Genomic DNA, 15,464 nt, shown 5'->3' on the forward strand with positions numbered 1-15,464 from the left:
GCGCTGAGCCTCAAGTTCACCACGGAGAGGGATGATGATCTCACTCATTTCTAAAAATTCATCAATGGATCTTCCATTAACCTCTTTCCCATCCCCGTGTATACATACAGCGCCGACTCCTGCAGGCCTTCAGCTTTGCTATCGCGGCGACTAGCAGCCATGACCGCCCACCGAACGTAAACGCGGATATGAGTCATATGCTGGCCAAGATCACGTATGAAAACTACCAACCTTCGAGCGTGAAAGCTTTGCCCTCCACCGCAGTCAACGATGCCGTAAAGCTGTGGAAGGCCTGTTCCGCTGAAACCTTTTGGTCTGACCAAGCGACTGTCGCAAGCTTGGAAAGGGGAAATGGGAAGAAACGAAGACCTCATCCATGGATATGGCGTATACGCCTCACCCCCCAAATTCTCTTTAACGATTGAAGCAGAAATAATTCTGCAGAAATTCAAAGAATTATCGACTAATGCGTAGCATGCTTATGCCACCTGTCTTGACTGTGAGTTCTTTCCAGCCAATTTTTTTGTTTTTTTTTTCTAAATCCTGTCCGACCAATTATCTCCATTTACGCTATTATAACGATTACAGGTGAAACTTCCGCGAAATCTGCATTATTGTGGAAATGCAGGGCGTTACACGGTTCGCCATTTTCCGTAATTATTTTATAATTTTCTTTTTTTTAGTTTTTCAAAATTTTGTGCGGCCAGTTATTTCCATTAAACCCACTACAGCGATTACAGGTGGAACTTCCATGATAGCTGCATTTTGTTGCGTAAGCTACACTGGTCGAGGTTGAGAGAGAGAGAGAGAGAGAGAGAGAGAGAGAGAGAGAGAGAGAGAGAGAGAGAGAGAGAGAGAGAGAGAGAGAGAGAGAGAGAGAGAGAGAGAGAGAGAGAGAGAGAGCACTTTATTGAGCTTGCGCGGTTAGAAGGTGGTTGTGGCTGCCGGTTTGTGCCGAGCAGCGAAGTTGAGCAGTTTCGCGTGGCTCCTGGAGAGCCGTGATGCGCATGCGCGAGGAGCAGTGACGTCTCAAGGCGCACAGCTGGAGCGCCGGGGCCGCTGCCGCCGCCGCGATTGGATTGCATTGGATTGGATTGGAAATCGTTTTAGCAGCAGTAAGCATCATAATCAGCTAATTCTAGTTGTCTGGGATTATTATAATCAGCTAATCCTAGTTGTCGAGGATTAGCTGATTATCATGCTTACTGCTGATAAAACGATTTCCAATCCAATCCAATCCAATCCAATCGCGGCGGTGGCGGCAGCGGCTCCGGCGCTCCAGTTGTGCCCCTTGAGACGTCACTGCAGGAAACCTAAGAATAACCAGCTGAACCTTAGCTCAGGCTAGTATATCCTGGCATAGCCGAGCTAAGCCACAGCTAATTTTTCGTGGAAATGCAGGGCGTTACAAGGTCCTGGCTGGGGGGGTACTCGGCAAAGAATGCTACGCATTAATGATATCAGAACGCAAATGTTAAAATATTCAGTGCCATTCCACTGTGAAGGTGGATGATCAGTGGAGCTGCTTGTGGGTTATTCCCTGGCCACAAACTCCCGCTAAGACCGCACCGTCGCACCGGGAAGCTGAGTAGGATTGTAGCCGTTCGGTCTGGCTCGCAGTATTCGGGGTCCCGACGGGCATCGCGCTTAGCTTGGCGTCTGCGGCCCGATCATCGTTGGTGGTCTTCTTTCGCCGCGTTCGCTCCCACTGGCATTCATTTGCTTGGTAAATAGGCTTCTGCGAGACAAACGATGTGGGAAAGCCAGCTTACAAAAGAAAGAGTACAACTATCTTTTAAAAGTCGGCTCCACCTATAAATACAAATGCACTGTTAGAAAAACATTTTCAGGGGCAGTGTACGCCGTGTTATGCAATTACATGAAGCGCAGGAGGCGACAAGATGTGCGGTAGGGACAAGTGGGAGGGAGCAGCCTTTTCGGTTTACGCATGCAAAGAAAAAATAAGTGAAGGATCTAGTTGGCCTATAACAGCTCCACTGTAATGATACTGTTTGGCTTGTGCCACCCTAATGTTTTCATTTGTTTTCCTCCGGCACAAGGAATACTCCAGTTGCAGTCTTGAGCGCCTTTGAAGCGAACCTTTTTTACCTCTACCCCCCAAGGGTTCAGTCGCGACCAATGGTGTCAAAAGAAAACTCCCGTGAGCAAATAAAAAGTTACCTGGTACTGCTAGGAGTCGTACCTGGAACGAATAGAGAAACAGAGTGAGGGCCCGTTGTCTTACCGATTGAGCTACGAGCCTTCGCACAGACGGAGGAGACAGATGGTGCACTCATAGAGCACATCTGCGGGTTTACCCCCTGCGTTCTCGCGGAATGCCACGTGATAGCGTCATGCGACCTCTCGCGCCGCTCTGCGCTCCGCACACGGTATGTGTAGCGGCCGTGTGCGCGCCTTGCGCATGTGCTAGGAGTTAGTAAAAATTAAATCAAGCTCACACCAACGCATGGCATATCACTTCTCCGTCTCTGCCGCCGATCTCGCCGCCTCCGTCGGCGGCGGCAGAGATGGAGGAGAAGTGAGATCGTGTAACACCTGATTTGAGCGTCCTTTCATTTAAAAAAAAAGGAGTTTCCACTCATGTGCTTCACCAATAGAACTCAACCAACCACCATTCCTGGATCATGCAGTGATAGGCTTAGCAAATAATATTTCTTTGAATAGGGTGTGGTTCACTTTCACTTCCACTTTCACTTCACTTTCAAGTGCGTTTCACTTGTCTCTGGTTTCACTTTTTGTAGAGCCACGTGTGGTAATTCAAGTGACATCGCATGGGTAGTCGTTATGGGTTTCGTTTACAGCTTCGCTTTCCAATCACCTTCACAGGGGAATTGGCGCACATTTTTTTTTGGTTTTGCACGGTGGCGCGTAGAACTGATTTTTACGGGAAGTTTACGAAGTGCGTGTGAGCGTCTTCGCACCGTTTGTTTAAATGAAAAAGGTGTGGTAAATTTGCGCTGCTTATTTTAAACACAAAGGGCGTAATCTATACGGGACTCCCACTTGACTCCCCCTGAAGCTGCCTATATGCGTAGTAGTGGCACAGTTTATTTCATTAAAAAAAGGTGCTGGTGTAATAAAAATACCAGCCAACACACTTTATTTCGAGGTTTGTTGTTGAGAGGGTGCATGTTCATCGTAAACAACCAGGCCTCAGCCCCTGATATCTCGACCCTTGTGAAAGCACGAAGACTATAGTGTACCGACAAGTTGACATTTAGTGTATCGATCACGCGTTTTAGTGGATCGATCATGCGCTTTCGCGCATTTATGGGGCTACAGCTACACTAACAAAAGAGGGACCACCTTGCACTCGATCCTCCAAGAGAAAACATTTCCCCGCATTTCCCCGAGGGGAAGAATGTGAAAGTGCGAATGCATGAGTTGACTTTGCGCGGTTCGGTAATGTTCGCGAAAGAGAGATCACACACACACACACACAACTACAAACAAAGAAATATGCATTTATTCACAGACACCTATTTGTGTTGTCGTTGTACTTGATTGCTAGAGCGGATCTCAGCTTTGAAATTTCGTGTCAGTACTCCTTTAAGCGGGTGCATTAGCCCTTCTCACGCCCGATTCCTGGCCAATCCCCCACGTGGGTATGTGCCATGCACAGACACCTATTTGTGTTGTCGTTGTACTTGATTGCTAGAGCGGATCTCAGCTTTGAAATTTCGTGTCAGTACTCCTTTAAGCGGGTGCATTAGCCCTTCTCACGCCCGATTCCTGGCCAATCCCCCACGTGGGTATGTGCCATGCACAGACACCTATTTGTGTTGTCGTTGTACTTGATTGCTAGAGCGGATCTCAGCTTTGAAATTTCGTGTCAGTACTCCTTTAAGCGGGTGCATTAGCCCTTCTCACGCCCGATTCCTGGCCAATCCCCCACGTGGGTATGTGCCATGTCAGCGGCCAGGCAGCGAGCGCCCATCTCCCCCCGTTGCCAAGGAAGACGAGGAGATTCTTGGCCAATCCCCCACGTGGGTATGTGCCATGTCAGCGGCCAGGCAGCGCGCGCCCATCTCCCCCCGTTGCCAAGGAAGACGAGAAGCGCGCGCACCCGCAGCTGTTGCTATGTGGACGGACGGCGGTCACCGGAATTCAGGGTCGCTTATAAAGTGCATTCGCACTTAAAACTTGATTCTACTATCAGACCCGCATGCTCTCAGGCGTTTGGGCAATAGGGTCTCCAAAGACACGTCCCCGGATCTCACGATTACCACAGGGAACGTCAAGGCTATGTGGTCTCACACGGGGGAAACTCTGGGAAGCGACCACTCCGTCCTTGCCACCACATTACTTGGAAATATTTACGCTGCCCCACTAGGTACAGCCAAGCTAAGGACTGGCCGAAATTTCGCAAACAAAGGGAACAAGCCCGACTTGACGGTGCAGCCACCCAGTACCTCACGCTAAAGGAGTGGACCGCCCAAATTCGCGAAGACATGAATCGCGTTACAAGCAATATTCACCTTACCACGACGGCCCCCTGTGTAGATCCACAACTTCTCCACTTATGGGAAGCAAAAAGGAGCCTAATCAAACGATGGAAACACCAGCGCCTCAATCGTCACCTGAAAAAAAGGATAGCTCTGCTGAAGGAGGAAGCAGCCCGCGATGCGGCTCACCTATGTAAAGAGAGTTGGTTATCCCTTTGTGACAGTTTACAGGACACACTAACTACATCAAAGACCTGGAGACTGCTACGATATCTAATCGACCCTTCCAAAAGCAAGACCGAATCGAACCACACCATGCGAAACGTAATTCACACCCACCCAGGGGATTCCACTGACCTCATGAATTCCCTCCAGAATAACTACCTTCCAGTCTATCCAAAAACCCCACTACCTCCATATACAGAGCAGCCAAATGTTAAATTGGATAAAGACATTTACATCCACGAAGTCAAGGCGGCCCTTCACGTCATCCGGCGCAACACGGCTCCAGGTGGGGACGGCATACAAATAAGCTGCTTGTGAACTTAGATAACGAGTATATTATTGACCTCAAGGGCCATCTCAACACGGTGTGGAGGTCAGGTCGACTCCCGGAAGAATGGAAGATGGCAGAAGTGCGCCTTATTCCAAAGTCTGGAAGGCCACCGAGCACAGAAAATCTACGCCCCATTTCCCTAACCTCGTGTTTCGGAAAGCTATTGGAACACATCATCCACAAAAGGCTCCAGAACTATCTCCAACAGCACAACATGCTCCCTCATACCATGTGTGGATTTCGCTGTCACCTCTGTATGCAGGACATCCTTCTTCAACTTAAAGAAGAGCTTAAATCCTCTCGGGACCACCCAAAAGCCGTGCCAGCCCTAGCTTTAAAAGGGGCATTTGATAATGTCAGCCACACAGCCATACTCATAGAGCTAAACGGCCTAAACTGCGGGCAACGTACCTACACCTACGTTCGAGATTTCCTTGATGGCCGAAAAGCTATTCTCAAGGTGGGCAACCTGACATGCAGATCCGGTTTCCCTCGGCAACAGGGGCACACCCCATGGTGCCGCCCTGTCCCCGTTGCTATTTAACATAGCTCTCATCGGTCTCCCTCCGCTCCTGGCTGCTATACCAGGCATACTCCATGGATTATATGCGGACGATATTACCATATGGGCCATTGATGGATCAGTAGGGGACATGGAGAAAAATATACAACAGGCGGTTGACGTAGTCATCCAATACGCACGGCAGTGTGACCTAGAATGCTCGCCGCAGAAATCGGAGCTGCTGATCGTTTCAGCAAGGAAGAAACCCTCTCCTGGGTCGCCAACCATATCTCTACATATGGGTGGCCATGTAATTGTTCCGACTCCACAAGTCAGAATTTTGGGCATGCTTTTCTAAGCGGATCGCTCGAACATCCAACTGCTCAACAGACTTAAGAACACCACAGAGCAAGTCTCCCACATGATCCGGAGGATTAGTACCAAGACGAGGGGTATGCGAGAGGATGTACTCAGGCTGGTTCAAGCCTTCGTGGTATCTGGGGTCACTTACTCCCTCGACTACGCCATACTCTCCAAGACCGAAAAGGAAAAGGTGGAAGCGATGATAGCAGCAGGAGGAGGTGCTGCTCCTTCTTCTTGTTCTTGTTGTTCCCTCTTCTTCGCGGCGCTTTCCGCGGCGCTGAGATTAACGTTGACGCTGGCGTTGCAGGTGGCGTTACCGGCGGCGTTGCCCGTAGCACTCATCGCGGCGTTGCAGGAGGAGGTTCCCCTACAGGAAGATTACGACGGTGGTTGAACGCGAAGCTATCTCGTGACGGATTCTTTGGTTGGCCAATCACTAGGGGCATCCTGCCACAATCATCATCAGCGGTGCCTGGCCAGGCATGCGCAGTGGGGGTGTGGACGCCGCACAACGGCGCCCACACAACGGCGGAGGGAACAGGCGCCAACATAAGCTGCTTCGCATCTAAAATGTCAATTGCCTACACAGATGCCTCCTTTGTGGCTCCTAGAGATTCTTGCAGCTACGTTCTGTACCACTCCCACATCCCCGATACCGAAACCCGTACTCGAGGCCCGCATCTGCACCCTCCGGAAGCCATGTCCCTCGAGATTCTCGCTATAGCACATGGTCTCCAGTTCGTTGCACTCTTTCCCCCCACCGTCGACTTCACAGTCTTTTCCGACACGCATGCCGCTGTTCTACACATGCAGAACCGCGCCACACTCTCAACACTTCAACAGGAAGTTGAGCGAGCAGCCTCCGCTCTGCAGCCATCCACCCTTTTCCTCCGTTGGGTCCCTGGACATTCCGGGATTGGCGGCAGCGAGTCGGCGCATCAACTCGCCCGCGATACTCTTCACCGAGCACCCTTGATCCCGAGGCCCTTGGAGGGAGGCTCTTCCTGCGTCGCACCATCAAGTTCCACCTTGTAGGGACGTAGCCGTGCGCCCGCGCATGGGGATGCCAGTGCAGTGAGCGCGTGTCGAACACAGATAGTGACGTCAACCCCAATGAGTCAGGGGACACGGCACCGTTCACTGCGCAATGTACTCATCAGTGTTCTTGCTGCAGGTCCTTTTGTGTGCCTGGCCTTCAAGTTCAGACAACTATCTTATCGAATGTACGACAAGCGAACTTCAACTGGACGCAAGCGCACTACCCGTCTTCCCGGCGTTGCTCGGGGCCCCATTCTGCGCCTCCTCCTGCGCACTCCACGTGGACAGTACGGCCCTTCTAGCCTGGAAACCAGGGACAGCCGAATACATATATAAACGCCATCCGGAGCTGCAACCATCGGGACACGGCACCGTTCACTGCGCAATGTACTCGTCTGCAGGTTAGTTACCTTGATTGCTGCTGTCTAAAAACGTCAAATCGATTTCTCATTGCGGTGTCGTGCCCCCTTGACTTGAAAGACCAATTGCATTAGATTTTAGTGCATGTAGTGGTTGCTTGCTAAAATGTTGTACTTTCACATTTGCTTTTGGGGCTGTCGGGAGACGTTGAATCAAACCCCGGGCCCGTCTCTGAGTCTGGTACTCAGACAGATACGTTTGACGTCTCCGCGCTCTTACAGGCCATTAACAGAGTCGAATCTGGACAGGAAAAAATGTTTGCTGAATTAGCTAATATTCAACTCAGAGAGGCGAGCACTCAAGAGGCGATACAGGACCTTTCCGCCCGGGTGGCCTCGTCAGAGAAGAGTAGGCTTCCGCCCGATGCATACATGCTGCAGCCACAGATATCCGAGATAAATGAATTACGAAGACGTGCGGAAGACGCGGAGAACAGGCTACGCCGGAACAATCTTCCGTTTTTTTGGTTTCTCGGATGATCAGGCTGAAACGTAGAAGCAGTCCGAAGAGCTGCTTTCTGCTCTGCAAAACTTGAAATTACCATAGACCCGATTAACATTGATCGAGCTCACAGGATTGGCGCCTTCCAACATAACAAAGACCGCCCCATAGTTGTTAGGTTTTCCCGATTTAAGGAAAGGGATGCGGTGTTATCGGCGTGTACAAAGCTGAAAGAAACAGATTTTTCTGTTCGCCAAGATGTGTCTCGTTCGGTGCGAATGGTGCAAAAAAGGCTCCTTGCCCTCATTAAAATGTTTACCGAGATTTAATATACTTGTTATAGAGATTGCTCAAAAGAATCCTATAAACATTTTGTCAACATTGTATAGAATATTTCTATGGAGTTTCCATTACAAATTGGCCACGGTGTTTTAATTAAAAGTCTATAGAGCCAAGTCAATAGACCCTATCGGTTCTGAATGTTGTTTCTTATGAGTTTCTTATGGGGTTTTTATAAAAGAAATTCAATAAGTTTTCTATTCAATTCTTACTGAGTACAGTCGCAACAGCCTGTTGCGTGGGAGTCAGGTTTGAATACAGTTTCTGGTGCATTTTTATTACATTTATGGCAAATACTTCTTTATAAGATTCCAATTGAGTACACCCGCTACATCCTGTTGCATGTGAATAAAGTTTGAATAGAATTTTTGATGCGTTTTAATTAAATTTGCCTGCATTCGCTTTCTTAAAATTGTTATTGAGTATAGTTGTAACAACCTGTTGCATGTGAGGCAGCTTTGAATATAGTTTCTGATAGATTTCTATTAAATTTATCCCAATTAGATTTCTATAAAATTCTCATTGTGCACAGTCATCACAACCTGTTGCTTATGAACTAAGTCTGAACAGAATGTCTGATGAGTTTTTATTAAGTTTATCTCTATTAGCTTTCAATAAAATTCCTATTGAGTATAGTCGTAATATCCTGTTGCCTGTGAGTCAGGTTTTCTTGCAAGTTTTAACAGAGGAGCTTTGTAGGGGCTCGAACTGTTCGGCGGTGATGTCCGCCATAACAGGCGCCACCGCTACCAAGTGCTCTCAAGACTAAGTGATGGGACGTTCATCGCGCGATCTTTATTTATGGGGCGGGGCAGGCGGCGCAATAGCACCCCACATATATGCACCGATAAGCAACCAGACCACTGTGGGTGGGCTATAGAAACGCAATACAGAGTCTATTGAAACTCAACATAATGAAGGCAATAAGATGCTTGCTGCGTGTTCGGTATAAAAAGTTCATTGCCTGTCTAATGACCACAGTCCACACATTAGCAGTTTGATCGACCCTATAGAAAGGCAATACAGAGTTTGTTAAAACTCAATATAGTGAAGGAAATAAAAATCATGTTGCATTTTGCCAATAAAAAGTTCATTGATTTTATATCGGCCGCAGTTCTTAAGATGGGAGATTTGGTTCACTCTATAGAAACGCAATATGAACAGTATTAAATCTCAATGTCTTGAAGGCTATAAAATGTTGGTTGAGTTTGTGCAATACAAAGTTTGTTGACTTTTTAAGGAGCACAGTCTATAAGCGGTGAGTTTTAATTGACTTTTTATTGTCACTATAGAAACACAAGAGAGGGTCTATTAAAACTCAACGTCCATTTTCATGAGGGTGAATTCGGAAAACAGCAGCCTCAAAAGTACAAATTACGTCACAACAAGCTTATCATCGGCGAAAGCGTGTACGTTTATGACCCAGCGTCTGATGGTATCGTTCAGTTAAAAAGCAGAAAAAAGGGTAAAGTCTCTTCGTCCGACTGTTAGCCGTACGAGTCCGTGTGTTAATGCACAATCATCAGGTATTAATGTTCTACTTGTCAATTGCCGCAGTATAAAAAATAAATCAGATGACCTGGCTGCACTGTTATCGTCAATTAACCCAGATGTGGTAATTGAATCAGAATCGTGGCTTGATGATACAATTTCAAGTTCTGAGGGTTTTCCTGATAACTACGCTGCTTACCGTCCGGACAGAAACGCTCACGGTGGTGGTGGGTTCATACTTGTGAATAAGCATATACCCAGCCTGTTTTTTTATATTGGCAATATAAACTGCGAGTCGGTATGGTGTAAGGTCATGCTCTCTTCTGGATTATATCTTTCAGTTGGCGCCTTTTATCGCCCACTCTGTGACGGAAGCAATCAACCTTTTGTTGAGCTTTCCAACATCTTGCATAAAGTTACCACAGATTACCTTCTGTTAGGTGGCGACTTTAACATGCCTGATGTTTGTTGGCGAAATGAAATGCCTGTGTTTTCGTCTCAGTCAGCCCTTTCGAAAGCTTTTGGTGATTTAATTATCAGTCATGGCCTCTTTCAGTTTGTTGAAAACCCCACCCGTATCACTCCTTCCACAAGCAACACTCTAGACCTTTTCTTTGCAAATTCACCGCAGCCCGGCCGGGCTGCGGCCGGGCTGCGGCTATAGCAGCCCGGCCGCAGCGGATCGCCGGTATGGGATCGGAAAGAGGCTGTCAACCGCAACCACGACCTTTGGCCAGCCTAACTAGCGCATGTGTTGGGCGTGGATGGTGCGGCTTGGTACAATTGACACGGACATCTTTGTGAATGTCGGGGAAGCGGCTTCCTATTTTCCGCACAACCGCGGCGGTTTGCTTTCCAATGTCGCGTCACGGGACAGTTCTGTCGAAAGGGGATATTCTTGTCCATGTCGTTTCTCATTTTGTCCCGGAATAAACGGGGTACATCTGTTTCTTGCGTGCCGGCGTCGCTTCGTCGGGCGCGGTCAGGCTCGCGATTCTCAAAGGAAGGCGGTTCCTTCAACCTCCAGCTCCGTCTGGATACAGTGCTCTATAAGAACCTTCTAGGGCACTGTAGTCTGGACAAGCGTATCTGCCCGGCCCCTCATCCATCGCCCACCGTGTAGGAGGCTCGACTCTTCCGGCACATCCAAATTAACGCTCTCATTACTCCCTCCCGCCAATATCTCTATCTCTATCGATCCGATCCCTCCTGTCTAACTGTTCCTCTACCTCTGTTGCTTTACCCACATTACGCAACACTAAATCCCGACGCACTTACTTGCCAGAAGCTGGCCCGCTGTCAAAAGAACAAGCAGTAACCCTCCATCAACTCCAAACACGTTCCCGCACACCACGAGACTACATGCCACTCACCCTACACTATAACGTCCTGTGCAACACTGCGACCAACGTGATCCTCTCTATCACATTGTCTGGGAGTGCGAGAAGACTTCATTCCAGTTTCCAGTCCTGTACGAGCAGTAGCAGAGTGAGCTTGCCAGCTCTGACCCGAATAGCCAGCTATGGCTAACCGAAAGCGAGAAGACGGCGAGTAGAACCAACGGAGTCCAGGACTGATGACTCCGTTGGTTATACCAGCTCTTCAGTTAAAGATTTTCCTTCTCCTCTATTGCCTCTTCTGCTGCACGGCGGCTCAGCGATCGAGCTTCTCAGATCGATGATCCCTCTCCTATTTCCAACACCACGTGGCTCGACTGGCTCGGCTCTAAAGGGGAAGAACAGCGCCGACTCATCGCCCAGGTGGTCGACATGCTCGGCCTGTTATTTTGGCCGAGTAAAATCTTTACTACTACTACTACTACTACTACTACTACTACTACTACTACTACTACTACTACTACTACTACTACTACTACTACACATCTTCGCAACTCCCGTTTCGGCAGTTTTCTCCCCTGACACATGCTGACGATCCCTTATTTACCAGCCACCAGTTCCGATTGAACATTCCAGTGTCGGTCTTTACGTTGTAGGGGGAAAATATCTAACGTCCCTTTCTGGAAGAAAGATTGCTGAAGCGCGAAACTTTCTCCGATACCAATGCAGACAATCCAATCAGCCAAAGTCCAAATCTACGTCAACGCTCAGGTAACCGAATGTGATTTTATGACTTTGTATCTATTGATTTGTGATTGGGTCATCTGAATGTTCTGATTAAGTTAGCTCAGCGTTGTCGTTGATTTAGTTAAGCATTTGGTGTGCCATCTGTTCGCGTGATAGAGGATGCTTTCATCACCAACGTCGCTCAATTGTATGACGCTAAACTGTATTCTTCTACCACAACGGAACCCGTTATGCATCTAAAGACATCCGTTTGTTTGTGCGGTTTGTGAATAGCGAGTTTTAGCAGACCGTTTTTCACGGTCCGTTCCGCTCCGGTAGCAAGCGGGAGCGCCATCGCGTATACGCGTGGCGCGCTTGGCCGCGACCGGCATTGGCTCCGGTTGCGCTGAGCGTGCAGCCGATACCGGAGCGGACCGTCGACAATGGTTAGTTAAATATCTCTAATGTGCCCTTTGTGGAAACATATTTTGTAAAGTTGGCTTGCCTGCAGTACGGTATTTGCGAAACCGCCACAAGCGCGACAGGGTGGTGCGGCGATAACTGCAAGAACACTTTAAAAATTTTCCAGAGCGAACCGCCACTCTGTTCACGCTCAAACTTCACACGAAGGTCGAATTTTGTGGTCTATTTTGTTTGAAACCGGGAACAACGACGGTATATACCTGGTTATTCTGAAAATAAATAAAAACGATTTTCGCCTATGGGAAAATGGCGGCCGATTTGGCCGCGCGAGCCAGCGCACGTTGATCTTTGAACGACGGCGCCTCCTGGGGTATGTAGAGCGAAACGCACGTTTGGGATTCACGGTAGGAAGGAGCCAAATGGTGCAGCAGACGATCAGAAAATGCACCTAGGAAGGAGCCAAATGAGCCAGCAGACGATCGGAAAACCCGCTTTCACATTTTCTGATCGTCTGCTACACCATTTGGCTCCCACCCTGTAGATAGCTTCGTTTTAGTAATACGTGCGCCAGCGTCTTCACGTCGTCGAGCAGAAAATTCCACACCGCGGAAGACTGGACTGAGCACTGCGATAGCGGGTTCAAAGCGTGCGAACGTAGCAGACGCCACCGGTGCAACGTTAGCAAATCTGCCCGGTCATCGTTCGACCGCGACTTCGCTTTGCCCACTGCTCCGTTGATTAGGTGGCCCCTCGTGCCGACTTTGTCATCCTTTGTTTTGTTTTTTTCGCTGAAGTTTGGTTCTCGAAGCAGATGACGCGACGAAGACTGAGTGAAAGTGGAAGCGCTGGGCAGATAGCTGTGCGCCGTTGGTGGCACCTGGGAATGGGTCGCGAAGGGTAAAACGCGTGGCTTTGCTTCTGCGTCGCCATTTTGAGCTTTGAGTGCGTCGTGACGTGTATACCATGAGTGAGACTTCTGCGCTCTTGCCGCTCTCGGCAATGTTGCTAATGCGAACGTTTTTTATGCCTTTCTTTCAAGGGAACGTTCTTCTTTCTGTGCGTGTGGGTGTGTTGTGTGTGTGCCGCAAGCTTCAGAACTGGACGACTGCCTCGCAGCACGGAAACTGTTTGGACTACCACTTCACAACCTTCCGCCGAGCCTACGGAACCTCGTCGAAGCGGTGAGTTCCGTGGCAAAGCCGCGGGGCGAGGAGTTGCGTGCTAAGAAGCTGGGCTAAGACATAATTTAGGTCTGTTCTGACTTGCCCGTTTAAAACAGAGCAATCCTCTCTTGTGAGCCCAACGCTTCTTGGTTCGCAACTAGTGGGACATTGGTCGTCGTGCAAGCCTCGCGACGGGCGGTATGCGCCAGCTTTCGAGGTAGCACCGCAGTGGTCGTGGTGAACACTGCGGTGCTGCCTCTAGGTCCGCTAGCTTCCGGTACGGCAACGTAGGGGTCCCATAGGACCTGTGCGTTGCTGCCTCGATAGGGGTATTTAGAATAAGCCCCCGTAAGGTTTATACGACGCTGACCGTCCCGTTCCGAACGCCGTTGGGACTGAATAGACGTCATGTTTGCCCGAGGAAAGTGGCATGGCGAGGTCGACGCTAACGGCGTTCGGAATTCTCGCCACCATCGTCCAGCACCGCCGAAGCATGGATCGCTGCTCGGCGGTTCGCGGCCCCCCCAGTGCATGCGTCCAGGGGCCGCGGCAAAGGCGAGTGCCTGCTTTCTTTGTCCTCGGTTTTTTTCAGCTCGGGAGTATGGAGCCTGGGCGGCGGTGGTGCTGTTCGCAGAGCGTTCCCCTCCCCTTTGTGTACTGTCTTAATTATGCGGTTCTTTTCACGCAGACACTCACTATGGGCGTTTAGCCAGGCAGGTATACGTCTCCAATCTGTCCTTTCTCTAGCTCACCGGTCCTTGTAACAGGTATTTTGCAAATAAAGCCGCTCCCGTGCATTCCCTCCGGCCTCCTGTGGTGCATTCCCTTCCAGCCTCCCCTCCCGCCTGGTGGTGGTCATGGGCCCCCTTCACGGTGAGTCCTGAATTCGGTTCCTGGCACTGCCGCTTACCTTGCTTCCTCTTCGCAGGGAATGCGGCGTACGACACGTAGGACGTTCTCGGGTTACCGTCCAGGACTTGCCTTCATGCTTCAACTCGCCGTGTCCGAGCTCGAGTGCCTCATCCTGCTGTCGACCCGATCACATTTTTTTGTATCGCATTCCTTGCTGATATTTTTTTCTTCTCAAGACATTAAATAATTAGTTGAAAACACTTGTGGTCCCTATCTCCGACTCCTGTGCTCGCTGGCTCTGTCGGCTTGAGCACGGAGTGCTCGTTCAAACAACTCGCGTTGAACTACATTTTATGGCCTGGTGTGTTCTCGCATTGTGTTCTATTCAACTGGAGTTCTGACTGGATATTCTTTTCCTGCAACTCCGGGATAGTTTCCTCGAGCAGCGTGAGGGGTTATTTTACAGAGGGGATGGAATTGAAACGCTGTGGACGGGGCGCTTGTGTTAAACTCCCGTTGCTTCTTGCTTTTTAGATGCGACTGCATCTCATTCACTCGCCTTGTCCATGCAGCGTCGTCGGCGTTGTTGTCGTCCTCCCCTCCCCCATTCTCCTCGCCGCGCGAGCTGAGCTCTCCGCCGCTCACACCCTCTCCTCTCCGATGCCCCTAGCTCTCTCGCGAAGGGCATTGGATTGGATTAGAATGGATTGGGTTGGATTGGATTAAAGTGGATTGTGTTGGATTGTGTTGCGTCATAGCCGCGGCAGACACACTGGCGCCGGCGCATGTGCACTACTCTCTCTTCCGCGGTCTCCTCTCCTTCGGGCGCGCTGCGCATATAACCGGTGTGCCGCTCTCCGGTGGCCTTTCGGTCGACGGTTGCTCTCCGCTTGCGCTTGAACCCCCCTCAGCGTCGCATCACACCAGGGTTCCCGCGAGGGGAGGTGGCAGTTTTTTTTTTAACAGGTATGCGGGAAGGTGATTTTTACGATAGCTGCAACTAGTTCAGCGGGTAACGAGCACGCTAAGTTACAAAAATTAGCCCCGCATCACTGACAATGTCGTGAACGGTGATGTTATCGGCAAAGCTGCCTGGTGTTTCGCGGCTACGTACAGGTGCTCCAAAAATAATAGGGAGCACGGGAGCGGTGGCCGGAGCGCGCAAAACTGCATGCCAGCGCGATCTATGCGTAGATGCTCCGCACATAGCTAGAGTGCGTGGGTACATCCGGCTGGCCCCTCTCGATGTTCTGACGCTCGTGTTATCGCCGGCTCAAGCGAAGCCGCGCTGCTGCCACCCCTGCTCGACAGGGGCGCTTTCGGGGCTTCACGAAGGCCTGTTTACGC

The sequence above is a fragment of the Haemaphysalis longicornis genome, unplaced genomic scaffold, assembly GCF_048455015.1.
Source record: "Haemaphysalis longicornis isolate Haplotype H1 unplaced genomic scaffold, Haemaphysalis longicornis Haplotype H1 scaffold_9, whole genome shotgun sequence".
Taxonomy (NCBI): Eukaryota; Metazoa; Arthropoda; class Arachnida; order Ixodida; family Ixodidae; genus Haemaphysalis; species Haemaphysalis longicornis.